Raw genomic sequence first — 22555 nt, 5'->3', positions numbered from 1 at the left:
TGTCACAAGGAAGGGACCTTGCTTTTTATTTTTGCCTTTAAATCCCCAGCACCTGGAATGGCACCTGTCACAGGGTAGACATGATAAATGTTGGTTGAATGATTAATCTTAAAAAATTGAGTGTTAAGTATAGTCCGGATAATTCTGCTAAACACACCAGAAAGTGATTTCAATATTAAAGGTGTCTGTCATACATAATAAATAACAAGCTCCAAAGGCCCACCCAGTGACATCAGGACTCGGGAAGCATTTCTTTCTGTGTGTGGGCTCTGAAGAAGGTTGCAGCAGCACCAGCATTTTATGTTCACACCACTATGGGCTCACACCATCATGGTCAAAGGCATGATGAAGTCAGTGGCAGACTGCTCTTTGTGCTGCTCCCTCCTTTTGCCAGGGAAGAAACTCACTCCCAGGAGACTTCTCATTTCTTCTTATTAGATCTTAGACCTATCCCTAAGTTAATCACTGGCCAAAGGGAGTGAGATCACCACATGTATAAGTTGAGGTAATCCTAGCTTCTATAACAAAAAACTCATGCAGAATGGCTCAAATACAATAAAAGCTCTTACCCACCCCCCCATGTGAAGTCCAAAATATATGTGCCTGATTACAACTGCAGTGAGTGGTAATTCAGGAGCCTGGCTCTTTCCATCTTGTAGTGCCATTATCTTTCAATTTAATTTTGTGTTTTTCTTCTTTCCAGGGAAAAGATTTATTTATTTATTTGAAAGAGTTACACAGGGAGAAGGAGAGATCTTCCATCTGCTGGTTCACTCCTCAGATGGCTGTAATGGTTGGGGCTGAGTCAGGCCAAAGCTAGGAACCAGAACCTTAATCCTCATCCGGGTCTCCCATGTGAGTGGTAAGGACCCGAGTAGTTGGGCCATTCTTGGCTGCTTTTCCCAGGCCATTATAAGGGAGCTGGATCAGAAGTGGAACAGCCAAACTGGTGTCCATATGGGATGCTGGCATCATAGGCAACAGCTTTACCTGCTATCTCACAACATCAGCCCCTTACCATGTTTTTCTACATTAAGCTGACAAAATAAAAAGTATGTGGAGACAGACTGCCTCCCAACCACCTTGACCTATAAGGGACACACACCACTTCTGCTCACATTTGTCAGCAAGAACTAGCCACATGGCTCCACTTAGGTGCAAGGGATGCTGGGAAGTATATTCCCTGGCTAGTTTGCTTCTTACCAGAGATGCTGCTACGCTGTGGAAGGAGGGTATGTAATTTGGCCAATAGTTTTTTCTGCCATGCCATGATTTACTTGGACTAGCGCTGTCCAAAAGGAATATAAGTCACAAATTTCAGTTTTCTAGTAGGGAACCTGGTAAGGGAGGGGTGGTAAATATAATGATTGTAGTAGTATAAAATTGACCACGGAGTCTCTTATATTCTCTCCTATGGGAGAGTAGGAATTGGAATGAAAAATTAAGACATCTCAGGTACCTAGCAAATACAGGGTTGAACAAAGGAAATTTGTTGGATAAATGAAAGTTTTGAAAGATTAATGACTTTTGAATTGGTTTATGCATTGTCCCAGGATACCAAAACATAGCGTTTGTGATAGGAAGAAACACATGAACTGAATCTATCAAGGATTTGGGGGAAGAGCTTCTGGAGAGAAGGCTTGCAGAATGTTTAAATAAGAGGAATAACAAACTTTAAAGAAAATACTTCGCAGTGAAATGCAGTTTTAATGCTAATCTCATTGTTCCTTTTTGCCTTGCATTAATGTAGATAGTCCACATCAACTGTTTTTCAAGATAATTGTTAAGTTGTGACATTATTTTAAAATCACAAATATTATATGACTTCCTGAAGCAGGACCAAGCCCATACACATATTACATTACAAAAGAGTTCACCAGAAATAATTTAAGGAACCAGAGGGTTACTAACAGCTACCAAATTTTGTTCAAGAATTCATCCTCTTTCTCCATAGGAAAACAGACATAAAGGCAGTGACTAGAATGAGCAAAGAGGAACCTACAGGGTAAGCCTATCTGAAAACGTCTTTTTCCAAACAGTATAAATCTTTTTTGTCTGTACTCTGCTGTTGACAGAGCCATTAAAAAAAAAAAAAGGCAAAAAAAGACAGAGTCCATAAAAGATACCTAAATCACGAGATGGAAGAAAAGGAGGGAATAGGGCCAGCTAAGCATTATGCATCAAATTTCATGAGCAGAATTAAACCACATAGCCAACAAGTGAAGAGAAAAACCCCCTGATTGTGTCAGTCCATGATTATGTACTGGGTCTTCAGAACGCTCATGGGAAATGCATATGATGAAAAAACTGTATAGATTTCAAAAAGCTTTTACCAATATAAACTTACTATTTTAAATTTGTATTTCTTTATTTGAGAGGATGAGAGAAACAAAGAGACAGAGTGAGAGATCTCTCATTGGCTGGTTTACTCGGGAAATGCCTGAAACAGCTGGAGCTGGCGCTGGCAGTACAATGCAGGTCACCCACTTGTGTGGCAAGAAACCAACCACTTGAGCCACTACTGCTGCCTTGCGGGGTTTGTATGTATTAGCTGGAAGCCGGAAATCAAACTCAGGTACTCTGATCTGGGATGCAGGTTTCTTTACTGGGCTAAGTGCCTGCTCCCATAAACTTATCTTTTAGTTCCATTTTGCCAGAAACTTTTTGAAGTACCCTCATAAGTGCTAATGTTGCTGAAGGCAGAACTAACACAATCCAAAGTATAATCCAGATGAAAACCCTAAGAAAAACCTGGGCTGACAGTGTTTTCAAAAAATAAAAATATTTGTCCTACTTTTTTTTTTTAAGATTTATTTATTTATTTATTTGAAAGTCAGAGTTATACAGAGAGAGGAGAGGCAGAGAGAGAGAGATACTCCATCCACTAGTTCATTCCCCAGATGACTGCAACGGCCGGAGCTGCGCCCATCCAAAGCCAGGAGCCAGGAGCTTTTTCCAGGTCTCCCATGCGGGTGCAGGGGCCCAAGGACTTGGGCCATCTTCCACTGCTATCCCAGGCCATAGTAAAGAGCTAGATTGGAAGAGGAGCAGCTGGGACTAGAACCGGAGCCGATATGGGATGCCACTCTTCTGGCCAGGGCATTAACCCACTGCGCCACAGCGCCGGCCCCTGTTCTACTTGTTTATAACTTTCTTTTTCTCACACCAGTGTTTTATAAAGAAAGCTACACAGAAGGGCAGAGGATTTGGTCAGTCTCCTCAGAGGCTTTCTGCCTCCAAAACATGACAATGACAGTGGGCACTTGGGGTAATTCTGGATCAAAGCCTGAATCCCTCTTTTAAAATATTGTTACTTTTGTTCCTCATATATGGATTTAAAAGTTAGCCTGAATTTCATATACGTTTTGTGTGCTCCTGCTGGCTTGCAACTGCATCAGCAATGAAGTATTTCTCCAACCTAAGTGTGCATGTGAAGCGCCTGATAACTTGCTGAAACACTTGCCTGCGCCCCATTCCCAGAGCCTCTGATTCAGTAGGTATAAGCAGAAGCTTTAAGATCTACTGCACGGTTCAGTCCTTGCGCCTTTTCTCCTGAAAAAAACCCCAGTAGTGTCTGATAGGGTCAGTTCCTTCAGTCTGCATCCCAGGAAGAAGAACCAAAACAAATATGCATTTGTTGTTAAAATCTACCGAGATTTTAGAATTGTTATTGTAGCATAACCTACTCTAATTTTCTAAAAAAGGTTTTTTTTAAAGATCTATTTATTTATTTATTTGAAAGAGTTATAGAAAGGCAGAGGCAGAGAGAGAGGTTTAATCCCCAAATGGCCTCAACAGCCAGAGCTGTTCCGATCCTAAGCCAGGAGCCTGGAGCTTCTTCCAGGTCTCCTATGTGAGTAGAGGGGCTCAAGGACTTGAGCCATCTTCTACTGCTTTCCTAGACCATAGCAGAGAGCTGGATCAGAAGTGGAGCAGCCGGGACTTGAACTGGCACCCATATGGGATGCCAGCACTGCAGGCGGTGGTTTTACCTGCTTTGCCACAGCTCTGGCCCCTGAAAATATTTTTATTTATGTATTTGAGACAGAGGGAGACAGAGATTTTTCAGCTGCATCTCCCACACGGATGGCAGGGGCCCAAGCACTTGGGCCATCCTCTACTGCTTTCCCAGGTGCATTAGCAGGGAGCTGGATGGGAAGTGGAGCAGCTGGGGCTTGAACCAGCGCCCATATGGGATGCTACTATCACAGGCGGCAGTTTAATTTTTCAAAATTAACTAATTTCACTTGAAAGGCAGAAAGAGAAAGATCTCCTTTCTGCTGGCTCACTCCTCAGAGTCCCCAAGAGCTGGGGCTAGACCAGGCTGAGGCTGGGAGCCAGGAACTCAACTGAGGTGTCCCATGTGTGCCGCAGGGACTCAAATACTTGAGCCACCACCTGCTGCCCCCCACGGTGCACATGAGCAGGAAGCTTCCAGACACTCCCATATGGGGTGCAGGCATCCTAAGAGCTGGATCAGAAGTGAAGCAGGCTGGACTCAAACCAGTGGTGCCCATGGTGAGGGCAGATGCTTGACCTCCTACACCGCAGCGCCAGCACGGGAACTAAAGCTTTGAGAAGCCATATCAGTATCAACAAAGCAAATCTAATGCCCATTGGAATGCTAAAAAAGGTGTGGTGATGATAAAATGAGAACTACCACAGGAAACTGAACAAATGGAGCAGAAACTTATTGTACAATGTTGGAGAACCTTCCTGATTGAAGCTTATGTGGGCAGATACGCAGGCAGAGAAACATTATTCTTTTTTTTTTTTTTTTTTTTTTTTTTGACAGGCAGAGTTAGACAGAGAAACGTCTTCCTTCCATTGGTTCACCCCCCAAATGGCTGCTACGGCCGGAGCTGTGCCCATCCGAAGCCAGGAGCCAGGTGCTTCTCCTGGTCTCCCATGGGGTGCAGGGCCCAAGCACTTGGGCCATCCTCCACTGCACTCCCGGGCCACAGCAGAGAGCTGGCCTGGAAGAGGGGCAACCGGGACAGAATCCGGCGCCCCGACCGGGACTAGAACCCGGTGTGCCGGCGCCGCAAGGCGGAGGATTAGCCTAGTGAGCCGCGGCGCTGGCCAGCATTATTCATTCTTAAATCGCAAAAATGTCAGTGAGAAGGTAGTTCTGTTTTCCAGGTAGAAGCTTCATTCGAGGCCATGGGCCACGGCTAGCGGTTAGGGGAACGGTCAGAGACTGAGCAGGCGGGGCAGACGCGACAGAGGAGTGATTCAGGTGAGCAGGTGCTGGAAAGGCTCCGAGGGCCCAGTCAGGGGCTGAAGACCGAGGCCCATGTACTCCGTGGCCATCTCTGACTCCTGGTACGCCCACCTGCCCAAAGCTGGAAGCTCCACGAGACCACGCTCCGGCCCTTGAAAGAGGGGCAACCTCCAACCCCCGCCCCTCAAGCCCCATAATCCCTCAATCTACAACGCTCAGGGCGTTCCCTCTTTCTCGGAGGGCGGGTGGCATAGGGCGCAGGCGCTCTGGACAGGAAGGCCGAGGTGGAAATGGCCAGTAGAGGGCGCAGGCGCCCTGGACGGGGCACCTTCACGTGGGGAGGGAGAGGACGGTGGTCCGCGAGGGAGCCGGCTCAGCGCGAGGCCGAAGACAGTGGGCGGGCCCAGGGAGGGGGCGGGGCGAGGCGGTTCCGGAAGGAAGTAGTTCCGGGTCTCGCGGCCTCGCTGAGGTAACCATGGTGCCGTGGCCGCATGAAGCGGCCGCCGTGTGAGGGGCGAGGCCTGAGGGGCCGGCGGCGGCAGTGGCTGAGGCGGCGGTGGTGACTTCCCTGCCCGGTGAGCGGTCCTGGGGAGCGGGCGGGGCAAAGAAGGCTCGGATCCGCAGGGAGGGCGTGTCCGCTGCCCACGAGGGGCGGTTCTGGGGTGGCGGCTGGGGCCGCTGAGAGGATACGGCGGTCCGAAAAGGGTTCCAGAGGACTTTTCTGCGTCCCTCAGGGGGTTCAGCCGGCGCCTTCCCTGAGCAGTGGCAGCCTCACTCGGGCTCCCTTGCATCGCTTGGGCCCCTCGACCTATCCCTCCTGGGTGCCGCGACCCAGGCGCCTACAGCCGCCACCTCGCTCCTCCCCCGCCGTTGGGCAGGCTACCGTCTCCGCGCTTCGGAGCCCTGTCGTGGGGGCAAGAGGGGAGGCTGCGTCGGAGGACGGTGCCCCCGTTCCCTAGGCAGCCCCTGACGCGTCGCCTGCGGGACCAAAGCCTAGAGCCGCGGCTTTGTCCTCGGCGTGAGGCGCTCCTGGCGCGCCGCGGCATCTTCCCCTGATAACGTCGGGAAACGAGTAGCGAGGGCTGCTCTTTCTCTTGTATCGCGAAGTCAATCTGGCGCTTTTAGAAACGCGGATGGAAGCTGGCGCAGCTTTTGCGCTTCTCTAGGGTGTATTAGGAAAGTGGGCCAGTCAGCTCTGCCCTGTCGATGGGACGGTGGGAGAGACGGCAGAGAAACTTGCTCCAAATATCTCCTCCCGAGGTGTTTTCAGGTTGTCTCTTAGGTGGTTGCCTTTCTTTTCTGGAACAAACTACAAAACACGGGTAGAAATCGGAAAGATCTCTTGGGCTTCTGGCCAGGGAGCCTTTTTAGCATTTTTTAAATGGGAACGGATCCCAAGGAAAGACTGGAATTTGAAAGAAAATTTTTTAAAATTTCCTTCCTTCCTTCCTTCCTTCCTTCCTTCCTTCTTTCTTTCTTCTTCTCTTCTCTTCTCTTCTCTTCTCTTCTCTTCTCTTCTCTTCTCTTCTCTTTTTTCTTGCTGTAGATTCCTAATGAGTGCTTTATTTTTCAGTGGTGTTTTCATAGTAAAGTTTCATTTTTAATGGCACTTTAAAAAACAGCTACTAAAAATTTCCTCTGAAATCTCTGCTGTTACACAAGCTTTAAAAGATCTTAGAAAAACTTGGGGGGCTGGCACTGTGGCGCAGTGGATTAACGCCCTGGCCTGAAGCGTCAGCATCCCATATGGCCACTGGTTCTAGTCCCGGATGCTCCTCTTCTGATCCAGCTCTCTGCTATTGCCTGGGAAAGCAGTAGAAGATGGCCCAAGTGCTTGGGCCCCTGCACCCATGTGGGAGACCCGGAGGAAGCTCCTGGCTCCTGGCTTTGGATCGGCACAGCTCCGGCCATTGCAGCCAATTGAGGGAGTGAACCAGTGGATAGAAGACCTCTCTCTCTCTCTTTGCCTCTCCTTCTCTCTCTGTATAACTCTTTCACATAAATAAATCTTAAAAAAAAAAAAAAAAACTTGGATAGGGTGCCTGCGTTGTGGTGTAGTGGGTTGAGCCACTGCCTGTGATGGGCACTGATTGGAGTCCCGGGTGCCCCACTTGCCTATCCAGCTCCCTGCTACTGCACCTGGGAAAGCAGCAGAGGGTAGACCAAGTCTCTGGTCCCCTGCAGTCTCTGCTGCAGACCAGGATGAAGCTCCTGTTTTCTGATTGGCCCAGCTCTGACTGGTGCAGCCATTTAGGGAGTGAACCAACAGATAGAATATTTTCTCTCTCTTTCTCTTTCTCTGTCTCACCCTCTCTCTCTATAAATCTGCCTTTCAAGTAAATAAATAATTCTTGAAAAGAAAAAGGAAAATTTGTATAGGAGCACCTTAGTAAGCAGTTTATCTACAAAATTATGAAGGAACCACACCATTTTAGCAGTCCAAGTAACTGTTGTGAATGTGGTTTCACCATTCTGAATAGCCATCATGAATATGATTATACACTTCCAGACTTTATATGCAGAGATGATTTTGTGAATTTTCCCTAAAGTGAATTTCTTTTGTAATTACTTTTTTCTATATGACATGCCTTTATATGGCTGCAATAACTTACTTAGTTGCTTATTCCCAGTTTTTCACTATTTAAACACTTTGTTGGATGGATGTGAAGTCTGCATATTGCTGATAATTTCTTTAATTACTAGATGATGGAGTTGTTGGGCAGAGTGTGTACATAAAGATTTATTTTTCCTTTTTAATATGAATTGCTTGATTTCCCTCTGGAAAGGGTATGTCCTACTAATAATCCGTGAGTGTCCTTACCCACACCGTAGTACGGCAAAACTTAAAGGATTTCTGTAGGAATATTTTGGGCCATTTATGTTTTCCTCCCCAACCAATTCCAAGTCCAAGTATTCTTCTCTAGTGAAAACATTTTTTTTATTTGTTGCTAACAATTTAGTTTCTTGTCTTTTATTCTACCTTTACCAGTTTAGTAAAGAGATTCTGATGCAGAGGCATAATAGAACAAGAGAGTTGAAGTCAGGACCTCCCTGAAATCTTGTGTATCTCACTACCTTGAATAAGTCACGTCACTTTTCCGAGATACTATTTCTTAAACTGTGAATTAGGGATTATAATGTGTTTTTCTTACTGTTCTTAGAGGGTGATTTTAGGGTCAAAGGAGACATTTATGGAAAGTACACTTAAACATACTTCGTGTTTTTGCTTGTATTGCCTGCTTACAAAAATATCAGAATGCAAAAGCATCCTGAAATTCATAATTTTTTGGAATAATTTTCAGAATTCAAGAAGTGATTCTTTGGTACTCTTTGTCCCCACACTCTTTTACTTCCTAAATCTGAAATTTTATACTGCTGCCTCAGTTATAATCAGAATGACTTCAGAGTTATAAACTTAGGTGAATGAATGAATCTGGCCTAATGTCAAAAGAGCAAATACTGGCCGGCGCCGCGGCTCACTAGGCTAATCCTCTGCCTTGTGGCACCGGCACACCGGGTTCTAGTCCCGGTCGGGGCGCCGGATTCTGTCCCGGTTGCCCCTCTTCCAGGCCAGCTCTCTGCTGTGGCCAGGGAGTTCAGTGGAGGATGGCCCGAGTACTGGGGCCCTGCACCCCATGGGAGACCAGGAGAAGCACCTGGCTCCTGCCATCGGATCAGCACGGTGTGCCGGCCGCTGTGCGCCGGCCGCAGTGCGCTGGCCGCGGCAGCCATTGAAGGGTGAACCAACGGCAAAAGGAAGACCTTTCTCTCTGTCTCTCTCTCTCACTGTCCACTCTGCCTGTCAAAAAACAAAAACAAAAACAAAACAAAAAAACAATACTTATATAAAGCTGAGGGGATATATATGAAGCTACACAATCTTTGGGCTCATGATAAATATAGTCTTTGTGCTCTACAGGCTACACACTGTCCAGGCACCTGGAGGGTATAAGAGCTGTTTTGCAAGTTTAGACGGCAATTTTAGAGGTAATACGGGATGTCAACTATTCTTGAATGTGCTAAAGCAAGTCCAATTCTGCTGACCAGGCTTCTGAGCAAGTGACTGGGCTGTCTTCACAGAGTCTCCTGAAGGTAGGAGTTGCAAGGTGGGGAAGTCTTAGTGTTGGAGTTCAAGAACCTGGATTCTAGCTGGTTCCAGGTCCTCTACTTGGGACAGGTTAGTTAAGCTTTCTGAGACTTTTTTTTAAGCTGTGAAACAAATAATTCCAGCTTCTTCAAGGTTTGTTGTCAGGATTATATGAGAGAATTTGCACAACATTTAGTTAACCAGGGAATTATTGGCCCTCATGTAATCATTCTTACCTACTAGAGACTTTTTATTTTTATTTCTTTTTAAAAGATTTATTTATTTGAAAAGCAGAGATACAGAGGAAAAGGAGGGGAGACAGACAGAGAGAGATCACTATTCCATCTATTGGTTCACTACTCAAATGGCCAGGGCTGGGCCAGGCCAAAGCCAGGAGCCTGAAGCTTCTTCCAGGTCTCCCACATGGGTGCAGGGGCCCAAGCAGTTGGGCCATTTTCCACTGCTTTTCCAGGCGCATTAGCAGGGAGCTGGATCAGAAGTGGAACAGCCGGGTCTCAAACTGGCACACATATGGAATCCCAGCATCACAGGCAGAAGCTTAACATGCTGCACTATAATGCTGGCTCCAAGACTTAACTTCTGCAGGAAAGAAACAGTTTCTGGGTGTGCAGATGGCCCAGCAGTCATTCGCCACTTGGGACACTCGTAATCCCATATCTGAGGGCCTTTTTGAGTCCTGGCTCCTCTTTTTCCTGCTAATGGGCACCTTGGGAGGCAGCAGATGATGGTGCAAATACTTGGGTCCCTGCTATGGTGTGGGAGACTTGGCTTGAGTGCTAGGGTTCTGGCTTTAGCCTGGTGCAACCCCAGGTATTGTGGGTATTTGGGGAATGAATCAGCTGATCTAAGATCTTTTCTTTCTGTCTCTGCCTTTAAATAAAATGAAAATAAGTAAATAAAATTTTTAAAAAGCTGGGTTTGTTCCTACTCTTATTCCTAGTCCCAGCATTAACTGGCACTTAGTAATGTTTGATAAATTAACATAGAATGTAACCAGTGATAAAAATTCTGTTTGGACCAAGGAAGAAGATAATTTGTAAGTATGGAATACTGGAAATGTTGTCTACATTATTCATAGTTAATATTAAAGAATCAAAGGAAACATTGAACAAATTGGACCTAGTCTCATCTCTACCATGACTGTCATTCTAGTTTAGATCTCTAATGCCAAATAGTCCCTCCTTAACAATAAACTTCCTCCCTTAAACCCCTAAACAACCTGCCACACTCAGTTTCTCTCTTCTCCTTTCCAGCTAAATGTTTGAAGGAGTTGTTAATAATTGGCTTTCTCAGTCTCCTGATCTTCTGTATAGTCTTTATGCCATGTGTTAACACTTTTCATTTCTTTTATTTGATCTCTGCAGCATTCTCCATTAAAGTCTCTTTTCTAAAAAGATCGTTTAGTTTCTGAGATTTTGTGCTCTGGGCTTTCTTCCTTCCTCAGTTCTCTTTGCTGGCTCATCTTCCTCCAAAGGTAGCTGTTCCTGCAGGCTTGATCTTGTGCTTTACTGCCTCTGGAATAATTTATAAAGGTTATCTGGTGCGTGAAGGTTTGGTAGAATTCCCTGTAAAATATGTTTTTTCATGGGATATTTCCATGATAATGTTTTCTGTTTCCTTTATGGAAATTGGTGTGTTTAAGCTTTCTAACTTTAATGGAGTAAATTTTGGTGACTTTTTTTTTTTGCAAATTATCTCTCTCACCTGGGCTTTTAAATTTTGTTTGATAGAAGCCTATGAAGTAATATTTATGATTTTAAAATTTTTCTTCTATTTCAGTAGTCTCCCTCCATGCTGTTTCTTATTTTGTATATTTTTGTTTTCTCTTTTTTTTACTAATCAAGTTATATATTGGTTTAACTATTTTGTTAATTTTTTTCAGAACCTATACAGCTTTGAATTATTAACTAGATCTGTTTTTCTATTTTCCTTAATTTTCTTCTTTTTTTAAAGATTGGTTTTATTTATTTGAGAGGCAGAGTTAGAGAGAGAGAGAGAGAGAGAGAGGTCTTCCATCTGCTGGTTCACTCCCCAAATGGCCACAATGGCTAGAGCTGAGCTGATCCAAAGCCAGGAGCCAGGAGCTTCTTCCAGGTCTCCCACATGGGTGCAGGGACCAAAGCACTTGGGCTGTTTTCTCCTGCTTTCCCAGGCACATTGACAGGGAGCTGGATCAGATGTGGAGCAGCTAGCAGTTGAACCGGTGCCCATATGGGATGCCAGTGCCAGAGGCAGAGGCTTAACCTACTACGCCATAGCACCAGCCTCTTAATTCTCTTATACTTCTTATTATTTCCTTCCATGTGCTTTTTTCAAGAAAGATTTTTTTTTTGACAAGCAGAGTGGACAGTGAGAGAGAGAGACAGAGAGAAAGGTCTTCCTTTGCCGTTGGTTCACCCTCCAGTGGCCGCCTCGGCCGGTGCGCTGCGGCTGGGGCACCGCGCTGATCCGAAGGCAGGAGCCAGGTGCTTTTCCTGGTCTCCCATGGGGTGCAGGGCCCAAGCACCTGGGCCATCCTCCACTGCACTCCCTGGCCACAGCAGAGAGCTGGACTGGAAGAGGAGCAACCGGGACAGAATCCGGCGCCCCGACTGGGACTAGAACCTGGTGTGCTGGTGCCACAGGAGGAGAATTATCCTATTGAGCTGCGGTGCCGGCCTCAAGAAAGATTTTTTAAGGAAAAAGTACTTGGGCCATCATCCACTGCCTTCCCAGGCTCATTAGTGGAATCTGGATCATAAGTGGAGTAGCACTCTTGTGTCAAACACGCACTCCAATATGGGTTGGCAGTAATTGCATGCTGTGGCTTAACCTTCTGCACCACACACCAGTCTTCATGTGCTTTCTCTTTATTTGCTTCCCTATTTTAAAGTTTGTTTTGATCTTTAATTTTTACCAATAAATATTTCATGCAATGCATTTTCTTCTGATCATTTCTTTAAATATATTCCATAAGATTATATATGTAGTATTGTTACTGTCATTATTTCTTTTAAAATATATAATTCAGTTATAGAATACTCAGGAGTTATTTAATAGAAGGCTTTTAAATTTCTAGGTAGAAGGGCCTTTGTTATTTTAGATTTTAGTTTTATTACATTGTAGTCAGATAATTGTAATATTTGCACTTTGTAGAAGTTACTGATTTTTCCTTTTTACCTAATATGTGGTTATTTTTAGTGAATGTGGCATGGATACTTGCAAATAAAGTATATACTGTAGTATCAGGGAGTAGGATTTGATAACTATCTGTAAGATTTACTCTACTTATGTTGTTTAGATCTTCTTTCTCCTCATTTTTGCTTCACTTAAAATGTCTTTTGGGGCTGGAACTGTGGCATAGCGAGTAAAACTGCCACCTGCAGTGCCTGCATCCCATATAGGCACCAATTTGAGTCCTGGCTGCTCCGCTTCAAATCCTGCTCTCTGCTATGGCCTGGAAAAGCAATAGAAGGTGGCCTAAGTCCTTGGGCCCCTGCACTCGCATGGGAGATTGGGAAGAAGCTCCTGGCTTTGGATCACACAGCTCCGGCCATTGAGGCCAATTGAGGAGTGAACCAGTGGATGGAAGACCTCTCTCTCTCTCTCTCTCTACCCCTCCTTCTCTCTCTGTACCTCTACTCTCAAATAAATAAATATCTTTTTTAAAAAAGTCACATTCCACAATAAAAGTATAACACATACAAATATATACAGTCATATTCATATAAACATAACGAGCATCTCTATGAAATAAAACAAGAAACAAAAGAAGACATATGTAGACACATGCTAATAATAGAGGACATACTACCCTCAGTTAGGTGGAGTGGGCATTTGGTCTAGTGGTTAAGGCACTCTGTTAGATGCCCGTGTCTTACATGTGAGTGCCTGCGCTGAGTTCCAAACTCCTGATCCCAGCTTCCTACTGGTGCACAACCTGGGAAGCAGTGGTGAAGTCTTAGGTCATTTGGTCTCTGCCATCTTTATAGGAGACTTGGGTTGAATTCATGGATCCAGGCCTTGGCCTGGCCCAGTTGCAGCCTTCATGTACATTTGGGGAATAAACCAGCAGACAGTAACACTCTTTCTCTTCCTTTGCCTCTCAGATAATCTTTTTAGACATTTTAGGTGCCAGTGTTGTGGCATAGCAGGTAAAGCTGCTTGTGACACTGGCATCCTATTTGGGTGCCAGTTTAAGTCCTGGTTGCTCCACTTCAGGGGCTAATGCACCTGGGAAATCAGCAGAAGATAGCCTAAGAGCTTGGGTCCCTGCACCCATGTGGGAGACCTGGAAGAAGCTCGTGGCTCCTTGCTTCAGCCTGGCCTAGCCCCGGCCATTGTAGCCACTTGGGAAGTGAACCAGCAGATGGAAGACCACACTCTCATCCTCTCTCTCTCTGTACTTCTGCCTTTCAAATAAATAATAAAATAAAAATAAAAGACAATTTTAAAAATTTAATTATTTGAAACTCAAGAGTTACACACAGAGAGAAGAGGCACAGAGAGAGAGAGAGAGAGAGAGAGGTCTTGCATCTGCTGGTTCACTCCACAGATGGCTGCAACAGCCAGAGCTGTGCCCATCTGAACCCAGGAGCCAGGAACTTCTTCCCGGTCTCCCATGCGGGTGCAGGAGCCCAAGAACTTGGGCCATCTTGTACTGCTTTCCCAGGCCATAGCAGAGAGCTTGATCAGAAGTGGAGCAGCCGGGACACAAACCGGCACCCAAATGGGATACCAGCACTGCAGGCGGCGGCCTCACCCACTACGCCACAGCGCCAGCCCCCTGGAATGTGACTTTTAGAATTATAAAATATTTTCTGTCTTTGGGACTTGAGTTCTGCTTTGCTTGATGCCAGTATTGCTAGGCTCTACTTTTTGTTTTTAAAGATTTTTTTTTTTTTTTTTTTGACAGACAGAGTGGACAGTGAGAGAGAGAGACAGAGAGAAAGGTCTTCCTTTGCCGTTGGTTCACCCTCCAATGGCCGCCGCGGCTGGCGCGCTGCGGCCGGCGCACCGCGCTGATCCGATGGCAGGAGCCAGGAGCCAGGTGCTTTTCCTGGTCTCCCATGGGGTGCAGGGCCCAAGCACCTGGGCCATCCTCCACTGCACTCCCGGGCCACAGCAGAGGGCTGGCCTGGAAGAGGGGCAACCGGGACAGAATCCGGCGCCCCGACCGGGACTAGAACCCGGTGTGCCGGCGCCGCTAGGCGGAGGATTAGCCTAGTGAGCCGCGGCGCCGGCCTAAATACTGACGGAGTTTGTGGATTCAGAAGGCTTCCATAGCCTAGGCAGCTCATGTCAAGAGCCTTGGGTGATCACTGACATCATACATAAGAGTGTTAATTGTTAAATAGAAAGAGTTACTGTGCACTAACTTCCTGTGCAGGACCTCTGTCCTCAAAGAGTTGTATTTTTTTTTAAGATTATTTATTTATTTATTTGAAAGTCAGAATTACACAGAGAGAGGAGAGGCGAAGAGAGAAAGGTCTTCCATCGGCTGGTTCGCTCCCCAGTTGGCCGCAACAGCCGGAGTTGTGCCGATCCGAAGCCAGGAGTCAGGTGCTTCTTCCAGGTTTCCCAAGCGGGTGCAGGGACCCATGGACTTGGGCCATCTTCTACTGCTTTCCCAGCCATAGCAGAGAGCTGGATGGGAAGTGGAGCAGCCGGGACTAGAACTGGCCAGGGCTTTAACCTGCTGCGCCACAGCGCCAGCCCCAAAGAGTTGTATTATAGCTATGTCTAAGTGCTCTCAAAAGAAGTATCATTCTTGGGTGCTTCATTAAAGTTAGTTAAGTTTCTTAAAAAAAAAAACTACCTGAAATTAGCTTCAAGATGCAATGACTTTGAACAGCCCTATCTCGTCTGTTGAGGAACAATTTTGTTTTGTTTTGTATTTTTTTTTTTTTACTGTGCAAATTGTTGAACTCTTTACTTAGTATAGAGTTGGTTTTCTGTGTATAAAGTTAATCAAAAATGGATCTTTGTGGAGAATGGGAATGGGAGAGGGAGAGGGAGGAGGAGGAGATGTGGGAGAGTGGGTGTGAGGGCGGATATGGTGAGAAGAATCACTGTATTCCTAAAGTTGTATTTATGAAATGCATGAAGTCTGTATTCCTTAAGTAAATGGTTTCTTTTGGGGGAAAATTAATTAATTAATTAATTAATTTAGTTATTGGGGCTGGTGCTATGTCTTATTGGGTAAAGCCGCCACCTACAGTACTGGTAATCCATGTGGGCAATGGTTCAAGTCCCAGCTGCTCCACTTCCAAATCCAACTCCTTGCTAATGTACCTGGCAAAGAGCAGAAGATGGCCCAAGTGCTTGGGCTCCCGCACCCTCATGGGAGACCCAGAGAAGGCTCCTAACTCCAGATAAGCCCAGCTCCAGACATTACAGCTATTTGGGAGTGGACCAGTGAATGAGCCACCTCTCTCTCTCTGTAACTTTGCCTTTCAAATAAATAAATAAATCTTTTAAAAATGTAGTTACTTATCCTTTCATTATTGAGTTTTAAGAGCTTTTATATTTTCTATATATAATCTTTTTTTAAAGATTTGTTTTATTTATTTGATAGTTACAGAGAGAGGTAGAGAGAGAGAGGGGTCTTCCATCCACTTGTTCACTCCTCAAATGGCCGCAAAAGCTGGAGCTGAGCTGATCCGAAGCCAGGAGTCAGGACCTTTATTCAGTTTCCAAGTCTGTACAGGGGCCAAGGAGCTGGGCCATCTTCCACTGCTTCCCCAGGCGCATTAGCAGAGAGCTGGGTCAGAGTGGAGCAGCCGGGACTCAAATCGGCACCCATATTGGATGCCGGCACTGCAAGCCAGGGCTTTAACCTGCTGCACCACAGCGCTGCCCCTTATATAATCTTTTACAAGATAATTGATTTGCAAAATGTTTTTTCCCATTCTCTAGATCATCTGTTCAATTTCTTCATGGCATTCTTTATAGCATAAACATTTTTAATTTTAAAAAGTATTTATTTGAAAGGCAGAGTTAAGAGAGAGGTAGAGAGAGATTATCTCTTCATCTGCTGGTTAACTCCCTAAATGGCCACACTGGCAGGGGCTGAGCCAGGCCAGGCTGAAGCCAGGAGCTTCACCCAGGTCTTCCACATGGGTGGCAGGGGCCAAAGTACTTTGAGCTATTTTCCACTGCTTTCCCAGGCACATTAGCAGGGAGCTGGATCAGAAGTGGAGTGACCGGTTCTCAAACCAGAGCCCATATTGGATGCCATTGTCATAGGTGGTGACTTAACCCTCTGTGCTGCATCACTGGCCCCAACATTTTAATTTTGATGATGACCAATCTGTTTTTACTTTTGTTACTTGTGTTTTTGTTTTCATATCTTAGAAATGATTGCCTGATCCAGTGTCACAAAGATTATGTATCCTTATGTTTTTTTTTCTGAGTTTTGTAAATTTGGTTCTTACATTTAGGTCTTTTGTCCATTTTGAGTTAATTTTTGTATGTGATGTGAGTTAGAGTCAAACCTTATTCTTTTTTTTTTTAAGATTTATTTATTTATTTGAAAGTCAGAGTTACACAGAGAAAGGAAAGGCAGAGAGAGAGAGAGAGATCTTCCATCCGATGGTTCATTCCCCAATTGGCTGCAATGGCTGGAACTGCCAATCCGAAGCCAGGAGCCAGGAGCTTCTTCCTGGTCTCCCACGTGTGTACAGAGGCCCAAGGACTTGGGCCATCTTCTGCTGCTTTCCCAGGCCATAGCAGAGAGCTGGATCGGAAGAGGAGCAGCTGGGACTAGAACCGGTGCCCATTTGGGATGCCAGTGCTTCAGGCCAGGGCGTTAACCCACTGAGCCACAGCACCGGCCCCAAACCTTATTCTTTTGCTTATGGATATCCAGTTGTCTCAGCATCATATGTTGATTCTTTTAGCTTCTTAATACCGGTGTATCATTCCTCCCCTCTCCAGTATCCTTTAAATCCACCTGTTGGCCTACACAGTAGTGGAGCTCTTTCTCTTTTCCCCTCTTCTCATTTCCCCTTTTTTCTCCCAGTTCTTGTTGCCTTTTTTTAAAACTATTTAACAATAACTAATAATTTATATATTAATCTTCACTCTCATCCTTATATGTTAGTGTCTTAGATGTACATATACATATTTCCCCTGCTCACCATCAGTGCTTTTGGTGATATTTCCCCAGTCATCATTTGGTTAGGTAAGGCTCATTCTCTAGTAGATTCTGCATTGAGAGCTATTAAATGTAGAGTTTCCTACATTCTTATATGTCAAAACTGTGGGGCAGGTGTTGTGGCACAGTGGGTTAAGCCACCTCTTGGGATGCCAGTATCCCTTATGAGAGGGCAAGCACCTCTGCTTCGGATTTAGCTCCCTGCTAATGTGCCTGGGAAGTAGCAGATGATGGCTTAAATATTTGAGTCCCTGCCACCCTCATGGGAGACCAGGATGGAGTTCTGACTCCTAGTTTCAGCCTGCCCAGCCCTGGCTTTGCAGGCATTTTGGGAATGAGCCACTGGATAGAAGATCTCTCTATCTCTATTTCTCCCCTTCTCTCTCTGTCACTCTGCCTTTCAAATAAATCATAAGTAAATAAATAAATTTTAAGAGAGAGAAAACTGTTTATCTGTTCCCTTGAGTTTTGGGGGATATCTTGGCTGATAGAAAATTTATGGGGGGCCGGCGCCGTGGCTCACTTGGTTGATCCTCTGCCTGCGGCACCGACATCCCATATGGGCACCGGGTTCTAATCCCGGTTGCTCTTCTTCCAGTCCAGCTCTCTGCTGTGGCCCGGGAGGGCAGTGGAGGATGACCCAAGTGCTTGGGCCCCTGCACCACCCGCATGGGAGACCAAGAAGAAGCACCTGGCTCCTGGCTTCAGATTGGCATAGCTCCGGCCATGGCAGCCATTTGGGGGGTGAACCAACGGAAGAAAGACCTTTCTCTCTGTCTCTCTCTTTCACTGTCTAACTCTATCTATCAAAAAAAAAAAAAAAAGAAAACATTTTTGGTTGACAATTACTGTCATTTTTTAAAGTACTGCTCTTTTACCTTGCTTTATATTTTGGTTTTGAAAAATATAATATGCTAGTCTAACTCTTGGATTTTAAAGCTACAGTATTTATTCTTTTTTCCTAGAAGGCTTGATTATTTTATCTTTGAAATCAAGTCAGTTTTACTGGGCTTTGTTTTAAAGTTGATTGTCCTAGGTTAATTTTCATAGGTACCTGATAATTTTTTTTAATTAATTAATTTATTTGAAAGTCAGAGTTACAGAGCGGTAGAGACAGAGACAGAGAGAGAGAGAGAGGTCTTCCATCCACTGGTTCACTCCCCAATGGCCATAATGGCTGGAGCTGTGCCAATCCGAAGCCAGGAGCCAGGAGCTTCTTTCGTGTCTCCCGCATGGATACAGGGGCCCAAGGACTTGGGCTATCTTCTACTGCTTTCCCAGCCATAACAGGGAACTGGATCGGAAGTGGAGCAGCCGGGACTTGAACTGGTGCCCATATGGGATACTGGCGCTTCAGGCCAGGGCATTAACCCACTGTGCCACAGCACCGACCCCCCGATAAGTTAAATGTATAGATTCAAGTATTTGAGATATTTTGCATTTCTGGAAGATTTTCTTGAATTATTATAGTTTTAAATATCAACTCATTTCCATTGTTTGGTTTTTCTTCTTCAGGGACCAGACTAATATATATAATACTGTTTCTTTGCCTGTCTTCTATTACTATTACTTTCTCTCTGAACTTTTATCTCCCTCCCTCCCCTTCCATTTCCTTCTCTCTCTCTCACCTCTCATGTCATTTTTATTGCTTCATTGTTTTCCTGCTTTTCTTTGATGTCCTGCAATAAACTTTCACTTGAGTTTATTGTCCCTTGGGCCTTGTAATTTATTTTTCACTTTTGAAATAATTCAGTATTTTTCTATTTCCCCTGAGTTCACTTTACATTTTCCCTTTCATTTCTCCCTGTTTTTTTTTCTTTTAGTTGTTAGTCTGTTTCCTGTTTTTAGTTTTTGAGTATATGGTTCAAGGTAGGTTTTTGTTTTAATCCTTAAATGCTTTTAAATACATTTAATACTATTTGGTGTACAGTCTTATGGTTTTCTTCTGCTTCATAGTTTTTGGGGAGGAATTTTTCTCAGGTGAGAAACTCGCTTTTTCTACTTTGTTGTCAGCATGTGGGTACCATCAAATTTAAAATTTTTGTTAATCTTATGTGTATGAAATGGTATCTCATTATTTTATTTCCCCTTTTCATAGTAGAGTCAAATATGTTTTCATAATGCTTGTTGGATGTTTGTGTTGCTTCTTTGAAAATTAAAAGATGGAGCTGCTATTTATTAAGATGAAGACAGACAGTAGGAGGAGCAGATTTGGAGGGAGGTCAGGATTTTGCTGTTGGACATATTTATTGCCTTTATTGAGCTGTTGGTTATGTAGGACTGAATTATAGAGGATAGGTAATGGCTGGAGATAAAAATTCAAGGGTGGTTAGTTTACAGAGAGTATTAATAGCATGGAGACTGAATGAGGATCTGGACTAGGGAGAAAATGTTGACAGTGAGAAGTCCAAAGACTGAGGTCACTGTTTAGAGAAAGACTGGGTTCACTATTAAGGTCAGAATGGTAAGGGAGAATGATGAGAAACCAGCAAAGGAAACAGAATGGTTACAGAGGTAGGAGGAAAACCAAGAAGGTATGTGTCCTGGAATCCAAGTGAAGAAAGTGTTTTTAGGTGTGTCAAACGCCACTGGTAGGTCAAGGAGAAGGCAGGAGGAGGAGAATTGAGCATAGAGTTTAGCAACTTTAATCTCATTCATGATCTTGGCTATGGCAGCTCGGTGCAGTAGTGGGGTGGAAATCCAGGTTGATGAGCGGTTAAGCAAGAACGGGAGGAGACAAATAAGTAATATCTGTGGCATACAAGCAGCTAGAGTAGTAGCTCGAGGAGAATGTGATTGCTAAGAGATGGGAGAAATATACAAAGTTGTGTGGTGATGGAAGGATAGAATAGAAAGGGAAAAGCAAGGTCATAGGGGAAAGATAATTGCTATAACTAGGCCCTTCAGCTGGTTGAGGAGTTATGTCCAGTGCTGTCCCAGTGACCTCTTTTAGCACCAGCATCCTCCTGGAGTGGATGATCTGCTGTCCATCCTGCATACAGAAGTTGGAGAGGTTTGTGCACTGCACCCAGCTGTTCACAGTACACTCTGAAGTAGCAATACAAAGGAATCCATCTTCTGTTAATGACATCTTCCCATTGCAAACCCTGCTGGTATTTCAGTCTTTATCTTTCCTAATGCTCTGGTCCCTTTGATTAACTTAGTTAATTGCAAGAAAGTTTAAGTCAGTGTTCAGCAAACTTTCTCTGTAAAGGGCCAGACAGTGAATATTTTAGGCTTTGTGTGCCACGTGCAGTCTTTGCCACATATTCTTCCTTTTCTTATAGCCCTTTAAAAATTTAAAAGCCATTCTTAACTCAGGCTATACATTTAAACTAATCTTACCTTTTGCCTATTAAGCCCTGAACCAGTACTTCTCCTTACCAGCTGATATGCACTGAGCTGTTGCAAGCAAACTTAACTTTTTAAAAAAAATTTTTTAAAAGATTTATTTATTTATTGATTTATTTATTGCCAGCCAGAGTTAGACAGAGAGAAAGAGAGAAAACGGTCTTCCTTCCATTGGTTCACTCCCCTAATGGCCGGTACGGCTGGTGCTGTGCCCATCCGAAGCCGGGTACTTCCTCCCGGTCTCCCTTGCGGGTGAAGGGTGCCCAAGTACTTGGGCCATCCTCCACTGCCCTCCCGGGCCACAGCAGAGAGCTGGACTGGAAGAGGAGCAACCGGGACTAGTACCCAGCGCCCCAACTGGGACTAGAACCCAGGGTGTCGGTGCCGCACGCGGAGGATTAGCCAAGTGAGCCGTGGCGCTGGCCAAAAAGATTTAATTTATTTAAAAGACAGTTATAGAGAGTAGAGACAAAGAGGTCTTCCATCTGTTGATTCACCCCCCAAATGGCTGCAATAGCCAGAGCTGAGCTGATCCGAAGCTAGGAGCCAGGAGCTTCTTCCCAGTCTCCATGTGTGTGCAGGGTCCCAAGGACTTGGACCATCCTCCATGCTTTCCCAGGTGCATTAGCAGGGAGCTGGATCCGAAGTGGAGTAGCTGGGACTTGAACTGGCACCCATATGGGATGCCAGCACTGTGGGCTGGGGCTTTAACCTGCTGTGCCACAGCACCAGTCTTGCAAACTTAACTTTTTAAAAAGAAGCTTTATTGAAATATGATTTACTGGTTTAAAGTATGCAATTTGGGGCAGGCATTGGGGTGCAGTGGGTTAAGCCACCACTTGAGATGACATCCAGGTGCCAGTTTGAGTCCTGGATACTCTGTTTCAATCCAGCTTTCTGCAAATTTGGCCTGGGATACATCAGATGATGGCTCAAGCGCTTGAGCCCCTGCCACCCACATGGGAGACTGATGGAGTGCCAGGCTCTGGGCTTCAGCCTGGACAAGCCCCGGCTGTTGCCTGTTGCAGTCATCTGGGGAGTAAACCTGTGGATGAAGTGCATGCTCTTGTTCTCTCTCTCTCTCTCTCTCGCTCCGCTTTTCAAGTAGATGAAAATAAGGTTTTTTAAAATATGCAATTATTCAGTGATATATTTGCAGATTTGTGCAACAATCTCTGGAATATCTGGTCACATTTTAGAACATTTTTAATCACCCTAAAGCTAGTTTTTTATGGTTTTGATATATAATTTATGTGCACTAAAATTCACCTATTTTTGAGTGAATAGTTTGAATTTGTTTTAAAATTTTATTTATTTATTTATTTATTAGAGAGGAAGAGACTGACAGGAAGGTCTTCTGTCCACTGATTCACTTCCTAAATGGCTGCAACGGCTGGAGCTGGGCTGACCTGAAGCCAGGAGATAGGAGCTTCTTGTGGGTCTCCCTTGTGGGCTCAGGGGCCCAAGTACTTCGGACATCTTCCACTGCTTTCCCAGGCCATTAGCAGAGAGCTGGATTGGAAAAGGAGCAGCTGGAACATGAACTGGTGCCCATATGGGATGCCAGCACCACAGGCAGAGGCTTAGCCTACTACACCACAACACTAGCTCCAATAGTTTGAATTTTAATAGAGCTAACTTTAATAGTAGCTAAAGGAAAATATTCTTAGTAAGACTTCTATCTCATGGAATAAATCTCACTCGTAAACATGTTTTCCCAAGTGATTTCCCTTAA

General features: G+C 44.8%; 1 protein-coding gene across 44 annotated transcripts in view; it reads left to right on the top strand.

Moving 5' to 3' along the window:
* The first annotated feature begins 5640 nt into the window (after positions 1-5640).
* The window catches only part of BCLAF3 (BCLAF1 and THRAP3 family member 3), a 92161-nt gene continuing 75246 nt past the window's right edge, over positions 5641-22555 (top strand). For 23 of the 44 annotated variants that reach the window (XR_016228486.1, XR_016228484.1, XR_016228482.1 and 20 more), the window contains exons 1-2: positions 5641-5799; positions 9144-9316. The gene's annotated coding sequence lies outside the window, so the exon portion shown is untranslated. The other 21 variants (XR_016228485.1, XM_089324910.1, XM_089324908.1 and 18 more) reach the window with 6 other exon arrangements.

The sequence above is a fragment of the Oryctolagus cuniculus genome, chromosome X (genome assembly GCF_051225735.1).
Source record: "Oryctolagus cuniculus isolate XC-2025 breed Fujian yellow rabbit chromosome X, ASM5122573v1, whole genome shotgun sequence".
In the NCBI taxonomy this organism is placed as follows: Eukaryota; Metazoa; Chordata; class Mammalia; order Lagomorpha; family Leporidae; genus Oryctolagus; species Oryctolagus cuniculus.
Note: the sequence above shows the minus strand (reverse complement) of the source record. Positions and strands in the feature narration are given on the sequence as shown.